The 20813-nt window shown below is 48.2% G+C and overlaps 12 non-coding genes across 12 annotated transcripts; all 12 read left to right on the forward strand.

The window, feature by feature from the left end:
* The first annotated feature begins 614 nt into the window (after nucleotides 1–614).
* Trnar-ucg (transfer RNA arginine (anticodon UCG)) lies at nucleotides 615–687 on the forward strand. The gene has a single exon. It is a non-coding gene; the product is annotated as a tRNA-Arg (tRNA).
* Nucleotides 688–1545: 858 nt separating this feature from the next.
* Nucleotides 1546–1617, forward strand: Trnat-agu (transfer RNA threonine (anticodon AGU)). The gene has a single exon. It is a non-coding gene; the product is annotated as a tRNA-Thr (tRNA).
* A 528-nt stretch (nucleotides 1618–2145) lies between these two features.
* Nucleotides 2146–2218, forward strand: Trnar-ucg (transfer RNA arginine (anticodon UCG)). The gene has a single exon. It is a non-coding gene; the product is annotated as a tRNA-Arg (tRNA).
* Nucleotides 2219–8433: 6215 nt separating this feature from the next.
* On the forward strand, nucleotides 8434–8506 carry Trnar-ucg (transfer RNA arginine (anticodon UCG)). Its single transcript has one exon. It is a non-coding gene; the product is annotated as a tRNA-Arg (tRNA).
* A 1440-nt stretch (nucleotides 8507–9946) lies between these two features.
* On the forward strand, nucleotides 9947–10019 carry Trnar-ucg (transfer RNA arginine (anticodon UCG)). Its single transcript has one exon. It is a non-coding gene; the product is annotated as a tRNA-Arg (tRNA).
* A 1441-nt stretch (nucleotides 10020–11460) lies between these two features.
* Nucleotides 11461–11533, forward strand: Trnar-ucg (transfer RNA arginine (anticodon UCG)). The gene has a single exon. It is a non-coding gene; the product is annotated as a tRNA-Arg (tRNA).
* A 1455-nt stretch (nucleotides 11534–12988) lies between these two features.
* Trnar-ucg (transfer RNA arginine (anticodon UCG)) lies at nucleotides 12989–13061 on the forward strand. The gene has a single exon. It is a non-coding gene; the product is annotated as a tRNA-Arg (tRNA).
* Nucleotides 13062–14525: 1464 nt separating this feature from the next.
* Trnar-ucg (transfer RNA arginine (anticodon UCG)) lies at nucleotides 14526–14598 on the forward strand. The gene has a single exon. It is a non-coding gene; the product is annotated as a tRNA-Arg (tRNA).
* Nucleotides 14599–16040: 1442 nt separating this feature from the next.
* Trnar-ucg (transfer RNA arginine (anticodon UCG)) lies at nucleotides 16041–16113 on the forward strand. The gene has a single exon. It is a non-coding gene; the product is annotated as a tRNA-Arg (tRNA).
* Nucleotides 16114–17541: 1428 nt separating this feature from the next.
* On the forward strand, nucleotides 17542–17614 carry Trnar-ucg (transfer RNA arginine (anticodon UCG)). The gene has a single exon. It is a non-coding gene; the product is annotated as a tRNA-Arg (tRNA).
* Nucleotides 17615–19044: 1430 nt separating this feature from the next.
* Trnar-ucg (transfer RNA arginine (anticodon UCG)) lies at nucleotides 19045–19117 on the forward strand. Its single transcript has one exon. It is a non-coding gene; the product is annotated as a tRNA-Arg (tRNA).
* Nucleotides 19118–20575: 1458 nt separating this feature from the next.
* On the forward strand, nucleotides 20576–20648 carry Trnar-ucg (transfer RNA arginine (anticodon UCG)). Its single transcript has one exon. It is a non-coding gene; the product is annotated as a tRNA-Arg (tRNA).
* Nucleotides 20649–20813: the final 165 nt, after the last annotated feature.

The raw sequence follows: 20813 nt of genomic DNA on the forward strand, positions 1-20813 counted from the left end.
CGAAGTACGCAAAAGTTCCGCTAGGCCGCGCCTCTTTAGCTCAGTGGTAGAGCACTGGTCTAGTAAACCAGGACTCGTGAGTTCCATCCTTACAGGAGGAAGACGAATTTTGGAAATCAGTTGCGCGTCATGGCCGTATAGCAAACAGTATCTGTGATGGCGAACAATTAGCGAGAGGCGTTTTATTAAGAAATACTCTCAGATGTGATTAAGGCGAATGGCGCTGATAAAGCATTTGCCAAAGCGGTACGGCGTAAGGTGGGACGAGGCATTCTGAATTACATTTTATAGATGTATTTCTCACAAATCTCTGAGCCTCCCGCGGTCGACGTCTTCGTCGTCGTCGTCGTCGTCGTCGCCGCCGCCGCTTCTGCAGAATTAGCAAATGGCCATCGTAGCAAATGCGGCGAGGGACACCCTGCCATCGATTCCGATTGCGCAAAGTGTGTGGTCTTGTTTTCCTGTCTATGTTTGGTCGGTATCGTAAGAGGTTGAATGTAACGAATGGGTGGGAAAGAGTAAGGGGCAGCGGCTGTGTGGAACGAAAACACAATTCCTCAGGGGGTGTGAGCGTTTCGAGATGAATCGTATATAAGTTATACTTGGTCGTCAGTGACCGTGTGGCCTAATGGATAAGGCGTCGGACTTCGGATCCGAAGATTGCAGGTTCGAATCCTGTCACGGTCGTGTTTTTCCAGTTCTGAGAAACAAACATACCGTTTTAATGTAGCAATTGTGCAGTACGAAACCGTCTGAATGTTGCTGTTGACCATTTTGTGCTTGGAGATGGTCTTGAGCTTGAAACACACACAAGAAGACCGGTGTTAACTAGCGAAATGGTCGGCAGAGTGCCCTCACCGCGCGGTTTGACTGGCACTTGCACATCTAAAACAACGTCAGAAAGTAACTCGTTCGGCTTTTGAGTCACGTCAAGTATGTGTGTTAATTTTCACGCCGCTAGCTCTGCAGATTGTCATGCAATTCCTTTACCTCTCAGAAATGATTATGAAATAAAAGTGAAGTACGTGACGAGTGTCGTTAGGAAAACATTAGGCAGCATGGAGAGATTCTGTATGGGACCAACCAACCCAAACGAGTACTGTGTGATCTGCTACCCAGGAGGTACCCAACGAGGCAGCACGGCTAGCTCAGTCGGTAGAGCATGAGACTCTTAATCACAGAGTCATGGGTTCGAGCCCTTCGCTGGGCGGAACGGAATTTTTCTCCACTGCAGATGTAAATTACCGATTTTCTGATTAACGTGATGTAATGGAAATAGCAACTTTAAAATTTGCCTACGTCTCAATCAGTCGCAAGAAAACTGTATTTGAAGGTGAAGGTGATTTTGTAGACATGTGAAAGTCATGTTCTGAAGTGCAGGTGATTTTGTTTGGAGAGAACATCGGCTACGTGTCAGATGTGTAGCCAAGCAGTAATGGGTCGCCATAGCTGCTAATATTAGTCAAAAATATGAAGTGTTGTCAGCTGAAGTCTGATGATTCAGACGACCGTGCGGCGAAGTACGCAAAAGTTCCGCTAGGCCGCGCCTCTTTAGCTCAGTGGTAGAGCACTGGTCTAGTAAACCAGGAGTCGTGAGTTCCATCCTCACAGGAGGAAGACGAATATTGGAAATCAGTTGCGCGTCATGGCCGTATAGCAAACAGTATCTGTGATGGCGAACAATTAGCGAGAGGCGTTTTATTAAGAATTACTCTCAGATGTGATTAAGGCGAATGGCGCTGATAAATCATTTGCCAAAGCGGTACGGCATAAGGTGGGACGAGGCATTCTGAATTACATTTTATAGATGTATTTCTCACAAATCTCTGAGCCTCTCGCGGTCGTCGTCGTCGTCGTCGTCGTCGTCGTCGTCGTCGTCGTCGTCGTCGCCGCCGCCGCTTCTGCAGAAGTAGCAAATGGCCATCGTAGCAAATGCGGCGAGGGACACCCTGCCATCGATTCCGATTGCGCAAAGTGTGTGGTCTTGTTTTCCTGTCTATGTTTGGTCGGTCTCGTAAGAGGTTGAATGTAACGAATGGGTGGGAAAGAGTAAGGGGCAGCGGCTGTGTGGAACGAAAACACAATTCCTCAGGGGGTGTGAGCGTTTCGAGATGAATCGTATATAAGTTGTACTTGGTCGTCAGTGACCGTGTGGCCTAATGGATAAGGCGTCGGACTTCGGATCCGAAGATTGCAGGTTCGAATCCTGTCACGGTCGTGTTTTTCCAGTTCTGAAAAACAAACATACCGCACAGTCTGCCGCCGGCAGTGCTGCGAGGCGGTCACGCGCCAGAGCGTTGCGGGCGAGGCGCGCACGGTGTGTTTGTGTTTACTTCGGCCGCTGTAAGTGCCGTTTTCCCTTCTAGACCACCATGGCGCACAACTATCGGAAGAAGACATTACGTTTCAACTTTTGTTCCGACTTTGCCCGACCCAAGGCCCTGGAGGTAGAACGATTTATTCGCGATGAAGTTAAGATACCACCAACGGATCTAATTGGTATCCACTTGTCGATAGTTGCAGTACCGTCTACGTCAAAATGATCAACGATGCGGCGTGCGACAAGGTGCTTCAAGAGGCAAAACGTGGACTGCGCTTCTGCCATTCCGACGGCAACGTCGGACCCGTTACCGTCGATCACGCAGGTCTCGGCACACGGACGATAAGGATCTTCGAACTGCCGTTCGAACTACCTGCAGACGTCGTCATCGAGGCGCTCCGTCCCTATGGCAACGTTCTGGAACATGGTGCCGAACGATGGGTACAATTTCAGACCTATCCCGTTTTAAACGGTGTTAGACAGGTGCGCATCGAGTTGCAGAAACACGTGCCTTCTTATCTACGTATCGGAGGCTGCCGTGCCATTATAATGTACGACGGCCAACCTCGAACCTGTTCCGGTTGCGGGAAAGAAGGTCACCTACGGTCTGAATGCATTCAACGACGTGTCGCGCAGCTCCCGTTGTCGGAAGCGTCCGTCACACCTACTATGACCGCCCTACCGGTCACTTACGCAGCGGCTCTTCCCACGTCTACAGTTTCGTCCAGTCCGTCGCCCGTTCCTTCCGATCGGCACGTCCCACCGTCCCAGTCACCTATGGACGGTGCGGACGTCCCACCTGACAACCTTGCCGCCGAACAGGCTCCCGCACCGGACGCTGAGGAGAACAGTACTTCTTCACAACACCTGTTTGACAATTTCATTGTACCCACCGACGCATTCGAACCAGGTCGACGATCTTCCTTGCCGTCGTCCGACACTGAGGAACACGTGCGTAAACAACGCTCGCCACGTAGGCGCAAACGCCGTCGCCGTTCACCCACGGGCTCTCAAAGCGTCGCCACCCGCGACGACGAAGACGACATCCAACCAACCGACATTTCCATGCAGAGGTCGGCGGACAACTTTCACGATGATCAAGACATTTCGCAGGACGGGACCTCTATGGAGGTCGCCACGCACAATGTAACGATCGGTGCGCCGGTTGAGACGCCTGTCTCCCCGCCGAAAACTCCAGATCTCTCTCACCACGACGCAATTCCCATGGACATTGGACGGACCCATGGCATAGGAGCATGGGCCGACGAGATTGAGGAAGATACGCCCCCTCCTCCGGATGAGTTGCCTCCGCCGGACAAGGCTGCCTGTTAACATCAAAAGCGAGGCCCTGCACCTGATGGGACGGGACTTCCTGTCGGAGCCCTCCTCTTACTTGCCTTGGTGATGGTAGATGCGCGTCCACCACCACTGAAACAAACGTATCGGTTTGCCACGCTGAACATCAACATGATCGGCACTGTACCCAAGCTGCAACTCCTATGTCACATGCTTCGGGCCTCTGACGTCGACGTCGCCCTTCTTCAGGAAGTACGCGTTGCCACACTACCACCAGTCTACGGCTACGACTCATACACGTCCACATGTGACCAATCAGGGCGTGGAGTGGCTTTCTACATACGCGAAGGAATCCCACTCAAGGACACGACAATCCTTCCCTGTGGAAGAGGCATGGCTGTTACCATCTTCGACACGCGCGTCATCAATATCTACGCTCCGTCTGGCTCCACGAACCGTCGGCAGCGGTCCACTTTCTTCGGACATGACGTGGCCCCCCTGTTTTCTGGACGCTATGATCGCCTTATCATGGGAGGCGATATCAACTGTGTCCTCCACCCGCAGGACCAAATGCCTGGTTATTCGCCATGCCCGGCGCTTCTCACCTTAATCGAAGAATTTCACCTAGTGGACGTTTGGGAGAAAATTCATGGCAATACCCCCGGTTTCACCCATTATACAGCACATTCTGCGAGCAGACTGGACCGGTTATATGTCTCTGCCCACCTTGGCAATGACGTCGCCCAAGCTGAACGGTGGCCCCTTGCATTCTCGGACCACTGCGCCGTCATTTGCTCCCTGGCTCTGCCACCTCAGTCAGTGTGGCGCAGCAGAGGTTACTGGAAGCTTAATACCTCCCTCCTTAATGATCCACACTGCCGACAATGTATTGCCACTACGTGGGCGTCTTGCGAAAGACGCCTTCCGCAGTACACATCCACGTTCCATTGGTGGCTCAAATGTGCCAAACCTGCGATCAGAAAGGCCTTCATACAATGTGGCAAGGAAGCAGCAGCATGGCATCGAGACACCACAAATTTTTACTGCGCCGTCCTCCGTGAGCTCGATGCACTCCCTCCATCACCTGACACCCATAGGGAACGACAACGTACCAAAGCTCGTCTCCTCTCTCTTCAACGTGCACGACTGCATGGTGTCGTGGTGCGATCCCGACGACAAGACCTCCTCCACGACGAAACCCCATCCACAATCCATGCCGCATCCGACCACAGTCGTCGACGTCGACTCTTCGTCTCCCACATCACGACCTCCGATGGTGTTCACCACACAACACAGGCGGCGGTGGTGTCTGCCTTTGCTGAACATTATCGCCAATTTTATGATGATGAACAGATGGCGACGCCCATTCCTGATGATCTCCGTCCTTCCCCTGACCGGACACTCACCGTAGCGGAGTCAACGTCCATGATGTCTGCAATCACCGCAGAAGAGGTAGTAGATGCGATCAACAGAGGGGCCAAGAACAAATCACCAGGACCAGATGGTCTCCCAGTGGAGTTTTACCGGGCGTTCACCACGTTGATGCTTCCTCGCTGGACGGAAATGATTCAGGAACTCTTTACTCCATCCTTCCCAATTCCACCTGAATTCGTCACTGGCATTCTGCTACCTGTGCCTAAACCGAAGGGAGGGTCTCATGTCTCTGCATATCGCCCCCTTACACTCCTGAATGCAGACTATAAAATCTATGCACGCCTCTTAGCAGCGCGCATGCGCACCGTCTTACCTACGGTCCTTTCACCTGAGCAGACTGCACGTGGTTGTGGGGCCACCTTACAAACAGCCCTAGGAGAATGCCGTGACCTCATTGCACTGGCGTCGGTTTGTCGCCTTCGTGCAGCACTGGTATCCGTCGATTTCACGAGTGCCTTTGATCGCGTTCGACACCCATTCCTCCTCATGGTGGCGACACGTATGGGGTTCCCATTACTTTTTGTCGATGCCATTCGCCGGTTACTACTTCCCGCCGTCTCGATGGTACAAGTCAATGGGAGGCTTGTAGGACCGATTCCTATACGCCGCTCTGTACGTCAAGGATGCCCTATGTCTACTTTACTATATGCCATTGCACTTGAGCCCCTCATCACTGGACTAACCTCTAGACTGCAGGGCCTCACTTTGCGTGACTACACTTTTCACTGTAGGGCTTATGCGGACGATCTCCTCTTTCTCACCTGCTCCTCCACGGAACTCAATGACGCCATCCAATGGATCCACCAGTATGGACATCTTTCTGGTAGCATTCTTAATGTCCGTAAATCGACTATGATGCACATTGGGCGCGGCCTCCCGGCTATGGTGCCGAACCCACTCCCAGTCAGTACCACCCTTCGTTACTTGGGTATCGAATTTACGAGCTCCACACACCGCACAGTGGCCCTGGCATACCGGCGGCTTTTGCAGTCGATTCGGCACCATGTCCGCGGTCAAGTGCACCGTAACTTAAACCTACTCCAACGTGTGTCCTATGTCAACATGTATGTAGCCCCCAAACTGGTACACGTCGTCCAGATCCTCCCAATGCCGTTACTCCTTGGCCGCCGCATCCAATCAGCCTTTGGATATTTCGTGTCAGCAGGGGCACTTTTCAAAGTCCGCTACAGCACTTTAACATTGCCTCCTGCAAAAGGTGGCCTCGGACTCGTCAACGTGCGGGCACGATCTTCTGCACTCTTTGTCCACACTCTGTTGCGGCACTGGCAGGGGACGGTTCCGTCCTTAACACGTAGTCTCTTAGATATCCTCCGACCAGCTTCTCTCGATCCACCGATCAATGTGGCACCTATTTCTCCATTATTGTACCACGTCGCCAATTGTTTCATAGAACTCAGCTACGTTCGGGCCGATCTTCCAGTCGCCCGTCCTCCCCGTACAAAAGATTATTATCGTTTCTTTATGCTGTCCAACCCTTGCGACCCCATGGTGCTACGGCATCCTGACATTAACTGGCGCACAGTTTGGGGGTGTGTGCATGCACCCTTTTTACCGTCGTCTGTGTCTGCACTCTGGTATGTTTTAGTTTATGGAAAGTTCCCGACTAACAGTCGACTTTATCGCATAGGACTGGCCACCTCCCCACTCTGCCCTGACTGTCAGCTCGAAGACACCGATGAGCACCGTCTTACGTGCCCCCTGAAACAAAACGTATGGCTCCTCATCCAACGAATCGTGGGCTTTTACCTCCGTGCCCCGCCAACGACGGTAACCCCGGATTTCCTGTTGTTGCCCCAGACATTTTACTACCCTCTTGCTAAGCACCATACTCTCATCTGGTTTCGAGGACTGGCTTTAGAATACCTCTTTCAAAATGGTCCGCATACAGTCCTTGACTTCTGGTACAAAGTTGTGACCTCGCATAGCACCCTCACCCAAAAACCATCTTACCGACAAACTTTTGCCGGTTATCTCCGCAGCGTCTTCCTTGACCCCCCTCAAAGCTGAGGTGTACCATGCATACCTGTCACATGATGCAACACCCTTATCCACGTTCCCATGCATCGACCAAATACCAAATAAATAAATAAATAAATAAATAAATAATAAAAAATAATTAAAAAAAAGACAGAATATGTTATACTTTGTTGTATTTAATGTTTTTTCTTTTTAATGTATTTATTTTTTTTTGCTTAACTAACAGTTATTTGTATATGTTTAAATGGAACAGTACCTTGAAGAACTCTTGCATAGTGAATATATATGTACTTTTAGTTTCTTCAATACAAATTATTACAAAAAAGAAACAAAAAAATATGTTATATTTTGTTGTATTTAATATCATTCTAATAATTAAAAAAAAAAGTTGGTAGAGCACTTAAAAAAAAAAAAGTCGGTAGAGCATGAGACTCTTAATCATAGGGTCGTGGGTTCGAGCCCTACCCTGGGCGGAACGGAATTTTTCTCCGCTGCAGATGTAAATTACCGATTTTCTGATTAACGTGATGTAATGGAAATAGCAACTTTAAAATTTGCCTACGTCTCAATCAGTCGCAACAAAACTGAAGGTGAAGGTGATTTTGTAGACATGTGAAAGTCATGTTCTGAAGTGCAGGTGGTTTTGTTTGGAGAGAACATCGGCTACGTGTCAGATGTGTATCCAAGCAGTAATGGGTCGCCATAGCTGCAAATATTAGTGAAAAATATGAAGTGTTGTCAGCTGAAGTCTGAAGATTCAGACGACCGTACGGACGAAGTACGCAAAAGTTCCGCTAGGCCGCGCCCCTTTAGCTCAGTGGTAGAGCACTGGTCTAGTAAACCAGGAGTCGTGAGTTCCATCCTCACAGGAGGAAGACGAATTTTGGAAATCAGTTGCGCGTCATGGCCGTATAGCAAACAGTATCTGTGATGGCGAACAATTAGCGAGAGGCGTTTTATTAAGAATTACTCTCAGATGTGATTAAGGCGAATGGCGCTGATAAAGCATTTGCCAAAGCGGTACGGCATAAGGTAGGACGAGGCATTCTGAATTACATTTTATAGATGTATTTCTCACAAATCTCTGAGCCTCCCGCGGTCGTCGTCTTCGTCGTCGTCCTCGTCGTCGCCGCCGCCGCTTCTGCAGAATTAGCAAATGGCCATCGTAGCAAATGCGGCGAGGGACACCCTGCCATCGATTCCGATTGCGCAAAGTGTGTGGTCTTGTTTTCCTGTCTATGTTTGGTCGGTCTCGTAAGAGGTTGAATGTAACGAATGGGTGGGAAAGAGTAAGGGGCAGCGGCTGTGTGGAACGAAAACACAATTCCTCAGGGGGTGTGAGCGTTTCGAGATGAATCGTATATAAGTTATACTTCGTCGTCAGTGACCGTGTGGCCTAATGGATAAGGCGTCGGACTTCGGATCCGAAGATTGCAGGTTCGAATCCTGTCACGGTCGTGTTTTTCCAGTTCTGAGAAACAAACATACCGTTTTAATGTAACAATTGTGCAGTACGAAACCGTCTGAATGTTGCTGTTGACCATTTTGTGCTTGAAGATGGTCTTGAGCTTGAAACACACACAAGAAGACCGGTGTTAACTAGCGAAATGGTCGGCAGAGTGCCCTCACCGCGAAGTTTGACTGGCACTTGCACATCTAAAACAACGTCGGAAAGTAACTCGTTCGGCTTTTGAGTCACGTCAAGTATGTGTGTTAATTTTGACGCCGCTAGCTCTGCAGATTGTCATGCAATTCCTTTACCTCTCAGAAATGATTATGAAATAAAAGTGAAGTACGTGACGAGTGTCGTTAGGAAAATATTAGGCAGCATGGAGAGATTCTGTATGGGACCAACCAACCCAAACGAGTACTGTGTGATCTGCTACCCAGCAGGTACCCAACGAGGCAGCACGGCTAGCTCAGTCGGTAGACCATGAGACTCTTAATCACAGGGTCGTGGGTTCGAGCCCTTCGCTGGGCGGAACGGAATTTTTCTCCACTGCAGATGTAAATTACCGATTTTTTGATTAACGTGATGTAATGGAAATAGCAACTTTAAAATTTGCCTACGACTCAATCAGTCGCAAGAAAACTGTATTTGAAGGTGAAGGTGATTTTGTAGACATGTGTGAAAGTCATGTTCTGAAGTGCAGGTGATTTTGTTTGGAGAGAACATCGGCTACGTGTCAGATGTGTATCCAAGCAGTAATGGGTCGCCATAGCTGCAAATATTAGTGAAAAATATGAAGTGTTGTCAGCTGAAGTCTGAAGATTCAGACGACCGTACGGACGAAGTACGCAAAAGTTCCGCTAGGCCGCGCCTCTTTAGCTCAGTGGTAGAGCACTGGTCTAGTAAACCAGGAGTCGTGATTTCCATCCTCACAGGAGGAAGACGAATTTTGGAAATCAGTTGCGCGTCATGGCCGTATAGCAAACAGTATCTGCGATGGCGAACAATTAGCGAGAGGCGTTTTATTAGGAATTACTCTCAGATGTGATTAAGGCGAATGGCGCTGATAAAGCATTTGCCAAAGCGGTACGGCATAAGGTGGGACGAGGCATTCTGGATTACATTTTATAGATGTATTTCTCACAAATCTCTGAGCCTCCCGCGGTCGTCGTTTTCGTCGTCGTCGTCGTCGCCGCCGCCGCTTCTGCAGAATTAGCAAATGGCCATCGTAGCAAATGCGGCGAGGGACACCCTGCCATCGATTCCGATTGCGCAAAGTGTGTGGTCTTGTTTTCCTGTCTATGTTTGGTCGGTCTCGTAAGAGGTTGAATGTAACGAATGGGTGGGAAAGAGTAAGGGGCAGCGGCTGTGTGGAACGAAAACACAATTCCTCAGGGGGTGTGAGCGTTTCGAGATGAATCGTATATAAGTTATACTTGGTCGTCAGTGACCGTGTGGCCTAATGGATAAGGCGTCGGACTTCGGACCCGAAGATTGCAGGTTCGAATCCTGTCACGGTCGTGTTTTTCCAGTTCTGAGAAACAAACATACCGTTTTAATGTAGCAATTGTGCAGTACGAAACCGTCTGAATGTTGCTGTTGACCATTTTGTGCTTGAAGATGGTCTTGAGCTTGAAACACACACAAGAAGACCGGTGTTAACTAGCGAAATGGTCGGCAGAGTGCCCTCACCGCGAAGTTTGACTGGCACTTGCACATCTAAAACAACGTCGGAAAGTAACTCGTTCGGCTTTTGAGTCACGTCAAGTATGTGTGTTAATTTTGACGCCGCTAGCTCTGCAGATTGTCATGCAATTCCTTTACCTCTCAGAAATGATTATGAAATAAAAGTGAAGTACGTGACGGGTGTCGTTAGGAAAATATTAGGCAGCATGGAGAGATTCTGTATGGGACCAACCAACCCAAACGAGTACTGTGTGATCTGCTACCCAGCAGGTACCCAACGAGGCAGCACGGCTAGCTCAGTCGGTAGAGCATGAGACTCTTAATCATAGGGTTGTGGGTTCGAGCCCTACCCTGGGCGGAACGGAATTTTTCTCCGCTGCAGATGTAAATTACCGATTTTCTGATTAACGTGATGTAATGGAAATAGCAACTTTAAAATTTGCCTACGACTCAATCAGTCGCAAGAAAACTGTATTTGAAGGTGAAGGTGATTTTGTAGACATGTGAAAGTCATGTTCTGAAGTGCAGGTGGTTTTGTTTGGAGAGAACATCGGCTACGTGTCAGATGTGTATCCAAGCAGTAATGGGTCGCCATAGCTGCAAATATTAGTGAAAAATATGAAGTGTTGTCAGCTGAAGTCTGAAGATTCAGACGACCGTACGGACGAAGTAAGCAAAAGTTCCGCTAGGCCGCGCCTCTTTAGCTCAGTGGTAGAGCACTGGTCTAGTAAACCAGGAGTCGTGAATTCCATCCTCACAGGAAGAAGACGAATTTTGGAAATCAGTTGCGCGTCATGGCCGTATAGCAAACAGTATCTGTGATGGCGAACAATTAGCGTGAGGAGTTTTACTAAGAATTACTCTCAAATGTGATTAAGGCGAATGGCGCTGATAAAGCATTTGCCAAAGCGGTACGGCATAAGGTGGGACAAGGCAGTGTGAATTACATTTTATAGATATATTTCTCACAAATCGCTGAGCCTCTCGCGGTCGTCGTCGTCGTCGTCGTCGTCGTCGTCGCCGCCGCCGCTTCTGCAGAATTAGCAAATAGCCATCGTAGCAAATGCGGCGAGGGACACCCTGCCATCGATTTCGATTGCGCAAAGTGTGTGGTCTTGTTTTCCTGTCTATGTTTGGTCGGTCTCGTAAGAGGTTGAATGTAACGAATGGGTGGGAAAGAGTAAGGGGCAGCGGCTGTGTGGAACGAAAACACAATTCCTCAGGGGGTGTGAGAGTTTCGAGATGAATCGTATATAAGTTATACTTGGTCGTCAGTGACCGTGTGGCCTAATGGATAAGGCGTCGGACTTCGGATCCGAAGATTGCAGGTTCGAATCCTATCGCGGTCGTGTTTTTCCAGTTCTGAGAAACAAACATACCGTTTTAATGTAGCAATTGTGCAGTACGAAACCGTCTGAATGTTGCTGTTGACCATTTTGTGCTTGGAGATGGTCTTGAGCTTGAAACACACACAAGAAGACCGGTTTTAACTAGCGAAATGGTCGGCAGAGTGCCCTCACCGCGAGGTTTGACTGGCACTTGCACATCTAAAACAACGTCGGAAAGTAACTCGTTCGGCTTTTGAGTCACGTCAAGTATGTGTGTTAATTTTGACGCCGCTAGCTCTGCAGATTGTCATGCAATTCCTTTACCTCTCAGAAATGATTATGAAATAAAAGTGAAGTACGTGACGAGTGTCGTTAGGAAAACATTAGGCAGCATGGAGAGATTCTGTATGGGACCAACCAACCCAAACGAGTACTGTGTGATCTGCTACCCAGGAGGTACCCAACGAGGCAGCACGGCTAGCTCAGTCGGTAGAGCATGAGACTCTTAATCATAGGGTCGTGGGTTCGAGCCCTACCCTGGGCGGAACGGAATTTTTCTCCGCTGCAGATGTAAATTACCGATTTTCTGATTAACGTGATGTAATGGAAAGAGCAACTTTAAAATTTGCCTACGTCTCAATCAGTCACAAGAAAACTGAAGGTGAAGGTGATTTTGTAGACATGTGAAAGTCTTGTTCTGAAGTGCAGGTGGTTTTGTTTGGAGAGAACATCGGCTATGTGTCAGATGTGTAGCCAAGCAGTAATGGGTCGCCATAGCTGCTAATATTAGTCAAAAATATGAAGTGTTGTCAGCTGAAGTCTGATGATTCAGACGACCGTGCGGCGAAGTACGCAAAAGTTCCGCTAGGCCGCGCCTCTTTAGCTCAGTGGTAGAGCACTGGTCTAGTAAACCTGGAGTCGTGAGTTTCATCCTTACAGGAGGAAGACGAATTTTGGAAATCAGTTGCGCGTCATGGCCGTATAGCAAACAGTATCTGTGATGGCGAACAATTAGCGAGAGGCGTTTTATTAAGAATTACTCTCAGATGTGATTAAGGCGAATGGCGCTGATAAAGCATTTGCCAAAGCGGTACGGCATAAGGTGGGACGAGGCATTCTGAATTACATTTTATAGATGTATTTCTCACAAATCTCTGAGCCTCTCGCGGTCGTCGTCGTCGTCGTCGTCGTCGTCGTCGTCGTCGTCGTCGTCGTCGCCGCCGCCGCCGCTTCTGCAGAATTAGCAAATGGCCATCGTAGCAAATGCGGCGAGGGACACCCTGCCATCGATTCCGATTGCGCAAAGTGTGTGGTCTTGTTTTCCTGTCTATGTTTGGTCGGTCTCGTAAGAGGTTGAATGTAACGAATGGGTGGGAAAGAGTAAGGGGCAGCGGCTGTGTGGAACGAAAACACAATTCCTCAGGGGGTGTGAGCGTTTCGAGATGAATCGTATATAAGTTATACTTGGTCGTCAGTGACCGTGTGGCCTAATGGATAAGGCGTCGGACATCGGATCCGAAGATTGCAGGTTCGAATCCTGTCACGGTCGTGTTTCTCCAGTTCTGAGAAACAAACATACCGTTTTAATGTAGCAATTGTGCAGTACGAAACCATCTGAATGTTGCTGTTGACCATTTTGTGCTTGGAGATGGTCTTGAGCTTGAAACACACACAAGAAGACCGGTGTTAACTAGCGAAATGGTCGGCAGAGTGCCCTCACCGCGAGGTTTGACTGGCACTTGCACATCTAAAACAACGTCGGAAAGTAACTCGTTCGGCTTTTGAGTCACGTCAAGTATGTGTGTTAATTTTGACGCCGCTAGCTCTGCAGATTGTCATGCAATTCCTTTACCTCTCAGAAATGATTATGAAATAAAAGTGAAGTACGTGACGAGTGTGACGTTAGGAAAACATTAGGCAGCATGGAGAGATTCTGTATGGGACCAACCAACCCAAACGAGTACTGTGTGATCTGCTACCCAGCAGGTACCCAACGAGGCAGCACGGCTAGCTCAGTCGGTAGAGCATGAGACTCTTAATCATAGGGTTGTGGGTTCGAGCCCTACCCTGGGCGGAACGGAATTTTTCTCCGCTGCAGATGTAAATTACCGATTTTCTGATTAACGTGATGTAATGGAAAGAGCAACTTTAAAATTTGCCTACGACTCAATCAGTCGCAAGAAAACTGTATTTGAAGGTGAAGGTGATTTTGTAGACATGTGAAAGTCATGTTCTGAAGTGCAGGTGGTTTTGTTTGGAGAGAACATCGGCTACGTGTCAGATGTGTATCCAAGCAGTAATGGGTCGCCATAGCTGCAAATATTAGTGAAAAATATGAAGTGTTGTCAGCTGAAGTCTGAAGATTCAGACGACCGTACGGACAAAGTAAGCAAAAGTTCCGCTAGGCCGCGCCTCTTTAGCCCAGTGGTAGAGCACTGGTCTAGTAAACCAGGAGTCGTGAATTCCATCCTCACAGGAAGAAGACGAATTTTGGAAATCAGTTGCGCGTCATGGCCGTATAGCAAACAGTATCTGTGATGGCGAACAATTAGCGTGAGGAGTTTTACTAAGAATTACTCTCAAATGTGATTAAGGCGAATGGCGCTGATAAAGCATTTGCCAAAGCGGTACGGCATAAGGTGGGACAAGGCAGTGTGAATTACATTTTATAGATATATTTCTCACAAATCGCTGAGCCTCTCGCGGTCGTCGTCGTCGTCGTCGTCGTCGTCGTCGTCGTCGTCGTCGTCGTCGCCGCCGCCGCCGCTTCTGCAGAATTAGCAAATAGCCATCGTAGCAAATGCGGCGAGGGACACCCTGCCATCGATTTCGATTGCGCAAAGTGTGTGGTCTTGTTTTCCTGTCTATGTTTGGTCGGTCTCGTAAGAGGTTGAATGTAACGAATGGGTGGGAAAGAGTAAGGGGCAGCGGCTGTGTGGAACGAAAACACAATTCCTCAGGGGGTGTGAGAGTTTCGAGATGAATCGTATATAAGTTATACTTGGTCGTCAGTGACCGTGTGGCCTAATGGATAAGGCGTCGGACTTCGGATCCGAAGATTGCAGGTTCGAATCCTGTCACGGTCGTGTTTTTCCAGTTCTGAGAAACAAACATACCGTTTTAATGTAGCAATTGTGCAGTACGAAACCGTCTGAATGTTGCTGTTGACCATTTTGTGCTTGGAGATGGTCTTGAGCTTGAAACACACACAAGAAGACCGGTGTTAACTAGCGAAATGGTCGGCAGAGTGCCCTCACCGCGAGGTTTGACTGGCACTTGCACATCTAAAACAACGTCGGAAAGTAACTCGTTCGGCTTTTGAGTCACGTCAAGTATGTGTGTTAATTTTGACGCCGCTAGCTCTGCAGATTGTCATGCAATTCCTTTACCTCTCAGAAATGATTATGAAATAAAAGTGAAGTACGTGACGAGTGTCGTTAGGAAAACATTAGGCAGCATGGAGAGATTCTGTATGGGACCAACCAACCCAAACGAGTACTGTGTGATCTGCTACCCAGGAGGTACCCAACGAGGCAGCACGGCTAGCTCAGTCGGTAGAGCATGAGACTCTTAATCATAGGGTCGTGGGTTCGAGCCCTACCCTGGGCGGAACGGAATTTTTCTCCGCTGCAGATGTAAATTACCGATTTTCTGATTAACGTGATGTAATGGAAATAGCAACTTTAAAATTTGCCTACGACTCAATCAGTCGCAAGAAAACTGTATTTGAAGGTGAAGGTGATTTTGTAGACATGTGAAAGTCATGTTCTGAAGTGCAGGTGGTTTTGTTTGGAGAGAACATCGGCTACGTGTCAGATGTGTATCCAAGCAGTAATGGGTCGCCATAGAGGCAAATATTAGTGAAAAATATGAAGTGTTGTCAGCTGAAGTCTGAAGATTCAGACGACCGTACGGACGAAGTAAGCAAAAGTTCCGCTAGGCCGCGCCTCTTTAGCTCAGTGGTAGAGCACTGGTCTAGTAAACCAGGAGTCGTGAATTCCATCCTCACAGGAAGAAGACGAATTTTGGAAATCAGTTGCGCGTCATGGCCGTATAGCAAACAGTATCTGTGATGGCGAACAATTAGCGTGAGGAGTTTTACTAAGAATTACTCTCAAATGTGATTAAGGCGAATGGCGCTGATAAAGCATTTGCCAAAGCGGTACGGCATAAGGTGGGACAAGGCAGTGTGAATTACATTTTATAGATATATTTCTCACAAATCGCTGAGCCTCTCGCGGTCGTCGTCGTCGTCGTCGTCGTCGTCGTCGCCGCCGCCGCTTCTGCAGAATTAGCAAATAGCCATCGTAGCAAATGCGGCGAGGGACACCCTGCCATCGATTTCGATTGCGCAAAGTGTGTGGTCTTGTTTTCCTGTCTATGTTTGGTCGGTCTCGTAAGAGGTTGAATGTAACGAATGGGTGGGAAAGAGTAAGGGGCAGCGGCTGTGTGGAACGAAAACACAATTCCTCAGGGGGGTGTGAGAGTTTCGAGATGAATCGTATATAAGTTATACTTGGTCGTCAGTGACCGTGTGGCCTAATGGATAAGGCGTCGGACTTCGGATCCGAAGATTGCAGGTTCGAATCCTGTCGCGGTCGTGTTTTTCCAGTTCTGAGAAACAAACATACCGTTTTAATGTAGCAATTGTGCAGTACGAAACCGTCTGAATGTTGCTGTTGACCATTTTGTGCTTGGAGATGGTCTTGAGCTTGAAACACACACAAGAAGACCGGTTTTAACTAGCGAAATGGTCGGCAGAGTGCCCTCACCGCGAGGTTTGACTGGCACTTGCACATCTAAAACAACGTCGGAAAGTAACTCGTTCGGCTTTTGAGTCACGTCAAGTATGTGTGTTAATTTTGACGCCGCTAGCTCTGCAGATTGTCATGCAATTCCTTTACCTCTCAGAAATGATTATGAAATAAAAGTGAAGTACGTGACGAGTGTCGTTAGGAAAACATTAGGCAGCATGGAGAGATTCTGTATGGGACCAACCAACCCAAACGAGTACTGTGTGATCTGCTACCCAGGAGGTACCCAACGAGGCAGCACGGCTAGCTCAGTCGGTAGAGCATGAGACTCTTAATCATAGGGTCGTGGGTTCGAGCCCTACCCTGGGCGGAACGGAATTTTTCTCCGCTGCAGATGTAAATTACCGATTTTCTGATTAACGTGATGTAATGGAAAGAGCAACTTTAAAATTTGCCTACGTCTCAATCAGTCACAAGAAAACTGAAGGTGAAGGTGATTTTGTAGACATGTGAAAGTCTTGTTCTGAAGTGCAGGTGGTTTTGTTTGGAGAGAACATCGGCTATGTGTCAGATGTGTAGCCAAGCAGTAATGGGTCGCCATAGCTGCTAATATTAGTCAAAAATATGAAGTGTTGTCAGCTGAAGTCTGATGATTCAGACGACCGTGCGGCGAAGTACGCAAAAGTTCCGCTAGGCCGCGCCTCTTTAGCTCAGTGGTAGAGCACTGGTCTAGTAAACCTGGAGTCGTGAGTTTCATCCTTACAGGAGGAAGACGAATTTTGGAAATCAGTTGCGCGTCATGGCCGTATAGCAAACAGTATCTGTGATGGCGAACAATTAGCGAGAGGCGTTTTATTAAGAATTACTCTCAGATGTGATTAAGGCGAATGGCGCTGATAAAGCATTTGCCAAAGCGGTACGGCATAAGGTGGGACGAGGCATTCTGAATTACATTTTATAGATGTATTTCTCACAAATCTCTGAGCCTCTCGCGGTCGTCGTCGTCGTCGTCGTCGCCGCCGCCGCCGCTTCTGCAGAATTAGCAAATGGCCATCGTAGCAAATGCGGCGAGGGACACCCTGCCATCGATTCCGATTGCGCAAAGTGTGTGGTCTTGTTTTCCTGTCTATGTTTGGTCGGTCTCGTAAGAGGTTGAATGTAACGAATGGGTGGGAAAGAGTAAGGGGCAGCGGCTGTGTGGAACGAAAACACAATTCCTCAGGGGGTGTGAGCGTTTCGAGATGAATCGTATATAAGTTATACTTGGTCGTCAGTGACCGTGTGGCCTAATGGATAAGGCGTCGGACATCGGATCCGAAGATTGCAGGTTCGAATCCTGTCACGGTCGTGTTTCTCCAGTTCTGAGAAACAAACATACCGTTTTAATGTAGCAATTGTGCAGTACGAAACCATCTGAATGTTGCTGTTGACCATTTTGTGCTTGGAGATGGTCTTGAGCTTGAAACACACACAAGAAGACCGGTGTTAACTAGCGAAATGGTCGGCAGAGTGCCCTCACCGCGAGGTTTGACTGGCACTTGCACATCTAAAACAACGTCGGAAAGTAACTCGTTCGGCTTTTGAGTCACGTCAAGTATGTGTGTTAATTTTGACGCCGCTAGCTCTGCAGATTGTCATGCAATTCCTTTACCTCTCAGAAATGATTATGAAATAAAAGTGAAGTACGTGACGAGTGTGACGTTAGGAAAACATTAGGCAGCATGGAGAGATTCTGTATGGGACCAACCAACCCAAACGAGTACTGTGTGATCTGCTACCCAGGAGGTACCCAACGAGGCAGCACGGCTAGCTCAGTCGGTAGAGCATGAGACTCTTAATCATAGGGTCGTGGGTTCGAGCCCTACCCTGGGCGGAACGGAATTTTTCTCCGCTGCAGATGTAAATTACCGATTTTCTGATTAACGTGATGTAATGGAAAGAGCAACTTTAAAATTTGCCTACGTCTCAATCAGTCACAAGAAAACTGAAGGTGAAGGTGATTTTGTAGACATGTGAAAGTCTTGTTCTGAAGTGCAGGTGGTTTTGTTTGGAGAGAACATCGGCTATGTGTCAGATGTGTAGCCAAGCAGTAATGGGTCGCCATAGCTGCTAATATTAGTCAAAAATATGAAGTGTTGTCAGCTGAAGTCTGATGATTCAGACGACCGTGCGGCGAAGTACGCAAAAGTTCCGCTAGGCCGCGCCTCTTTAGCTCAGTGGTAGAGCACTGGTCTAGTAAACCTGGAGTCGTGAGTTTCATCCTTACAGGAGGAAGACGAATTTTGGAAATCAGTTGCGCGTCATGGCCGTATAGCAAACAGTATCTGTGATGGCGAACAATTAGCGAGAGGCGTTTTATTAAGAATTACTCTCAGATGTGATTAAGGCGAATGGCGCTGATAAAGCATTTGCCAAAGCGGTACGGCATAAGGTGGGACGAGGCATTCTGAATTACATTTTATAGATGTATTTCTCACAAATCTCTGAGCCTCTCGCGGTCGTCGTCGTCGTCGTCGTCGCCGCCGCCGCCGCTTCTGCAGAATTAGCAAATGGCCATCGTAGCAAATGCGGCGAGGGACACCCTGCCATCGATTCCGATTGCGCAAAGTGTGTGGTCTTGTTTTCCTGTCTATGTTTGGTCGGTCTCGTAAGAGGTTGAATGTAACGAATGGGTGGGAAAGAGTAAGGGGCAGCGGCTGTGTGGAACGAAAACACAATTCCTCAGGGGGTGTGAGCGTTTCGAGATGAATCGTATATAAGTTATACTTGGTCGTCAGTGACCGTGTGGCCTAATGGATAAGGCGTCGGACATCGGATCCGAAGATTGCAGGTTCGAATCCTGTCACGGTCGTGTTTCTCCAGTTCTGAGAAACAAACATACCGTTTTAATGTAGCAATTGTGCAGTACGAAACCATCTGAATGTTGCTGTTGACCATTTTGTGCTTGGAGATGGTCTTGAGCTTGAAACACACACAAGAAGACCGGTGTTAACTAGCGAAATGGTCGGCAGAGTGCCCTCACCGCGAGGTTTGACTGGCACTTGCACATCTAAAACAACGTCGGAAAGTAACTCGTTCGGCTTTTGAGTCACGTCAAGTATGTGTGTTAATTTTGACGCCGCTAGCTCTGCAGATTGTCATGCAATTCCTTTACCTCTCAGAAATGATTATGAAATAAAAGTGAAGTACGTGACGAGTGTGACGTTAGGAAAACATTAGGCAGCATGGAGAGATTCTGTATGGGACCAACCAACCCAAACGAGTACTGTGTGATCTGCTACCCAGCAGGTACCCAACGAGGCAGCACGGCTAGCTCAGTCGGTAGAGCATGAGACTCTTAATCATAGGGTTGTGGGTTCGAGCCCTACCCTGGGCGGAACGGAATTTTTCTCCGCTGCAGATGTAAATTACCGATTTTCTGATTAACGTGATGTAATGGAAAGAGCAACTTTAAAATTTGCCTACGACTCAATCAGTCGCAAGAAAACTGTATTTGAAGGTGAAGGTGATTTTGTAGACATGTGAAAGTCATGTTCTGAAGTGCAGGTGGTTTTGTTTGGAGAGAACATCGGCTACGTGTCAGATGTGTATCCAAGCAGTAATGGGTCGCCATAGCTGCAAATATTAGTGAAAAATATGAAGTGTTGTCAGCTGAAGTCTGAAGATTCAGACGACCGTACGGACAAAGTAAGCAAAAGTTCCGCTAGGCCGCGCCTCTTTAGCTCAGTGGTAGAGCACTGGTCTAGTAAACCAGGAGTCGTGAATTCCATCCTCACAGGAAGAAGACGAATTTTGGAAATCAGTTGCGCGTCATGGCCGTATAGCAAACAGTATCTGTGATGGCGAACAATTAGCGTGAGGAGTTTTACTAAGAATTACTCTCAAATGTGATTAAGGCGAATGGCGCTGATAAAGCATTTGCCAAAGCGGTACGGCATAAGGTGGGACAAGGCAGTGTGAATTACATTTTATAGATATATTTCTCACAAATCGCTGAGCCTCTCGCGGTCGTCGTCGTCGTCGTCGTCGTCGTCGTCGTCGTCGTCGTCGTCGCCGCCGCCGCTTCTGCAGAATTAGCAAATAGCCATCGTAGCAAATGCGGCGAGGGACACCCTGCCATCGATTTCGATTGCGCAAAGTGTGTGGTCTTGTTTTCCTGTCTATGTTTGGTCGGTCTCGTAAGAGGTTGAATGTAACGAATGGGTGGGAAAGAGTAAGGGGCAGCGGCTGTGTGGAACGAAAACACAATTCCTCAGGGGGTGTGAGAGTTTCGAGATGAATCGTATATAAGTTATACTTGGTCGTCAGTGACCGTGTGGCCTAATGGATAAGGCGTCGGTCTTCGGATCCGAAGATTGCAGGTTCGAATCCTGTCGCGGTCGTGTTTTTCCAGTTCTGAGAAACAAACATACCGTTTTAATGTAGCAATTGTGCAGTACGAAACCGTCTGAATGTTGCTGTTGACCATTTTGTGCTTGGAGATGGTCTTGAGCTTGAAACACACACAAGAAGACCGGTGTTAACTAGCGAAATGGTCGGCAGAGTGC

Source organism: Schistocerca gregaria, chromosome 3, assembly GCF_023897955.1.
Source record: "Schistocerca gregaria isolate iqSchGreg1 chromosome 3, iqSchGreg1.2, whole genome shotgun sequence".
NCBI lineage: Eukaryota > Metazoa > Arthropoda > Insecta > Orthoptera > Acrididae > Schistocerca > Schistocerca gregaria.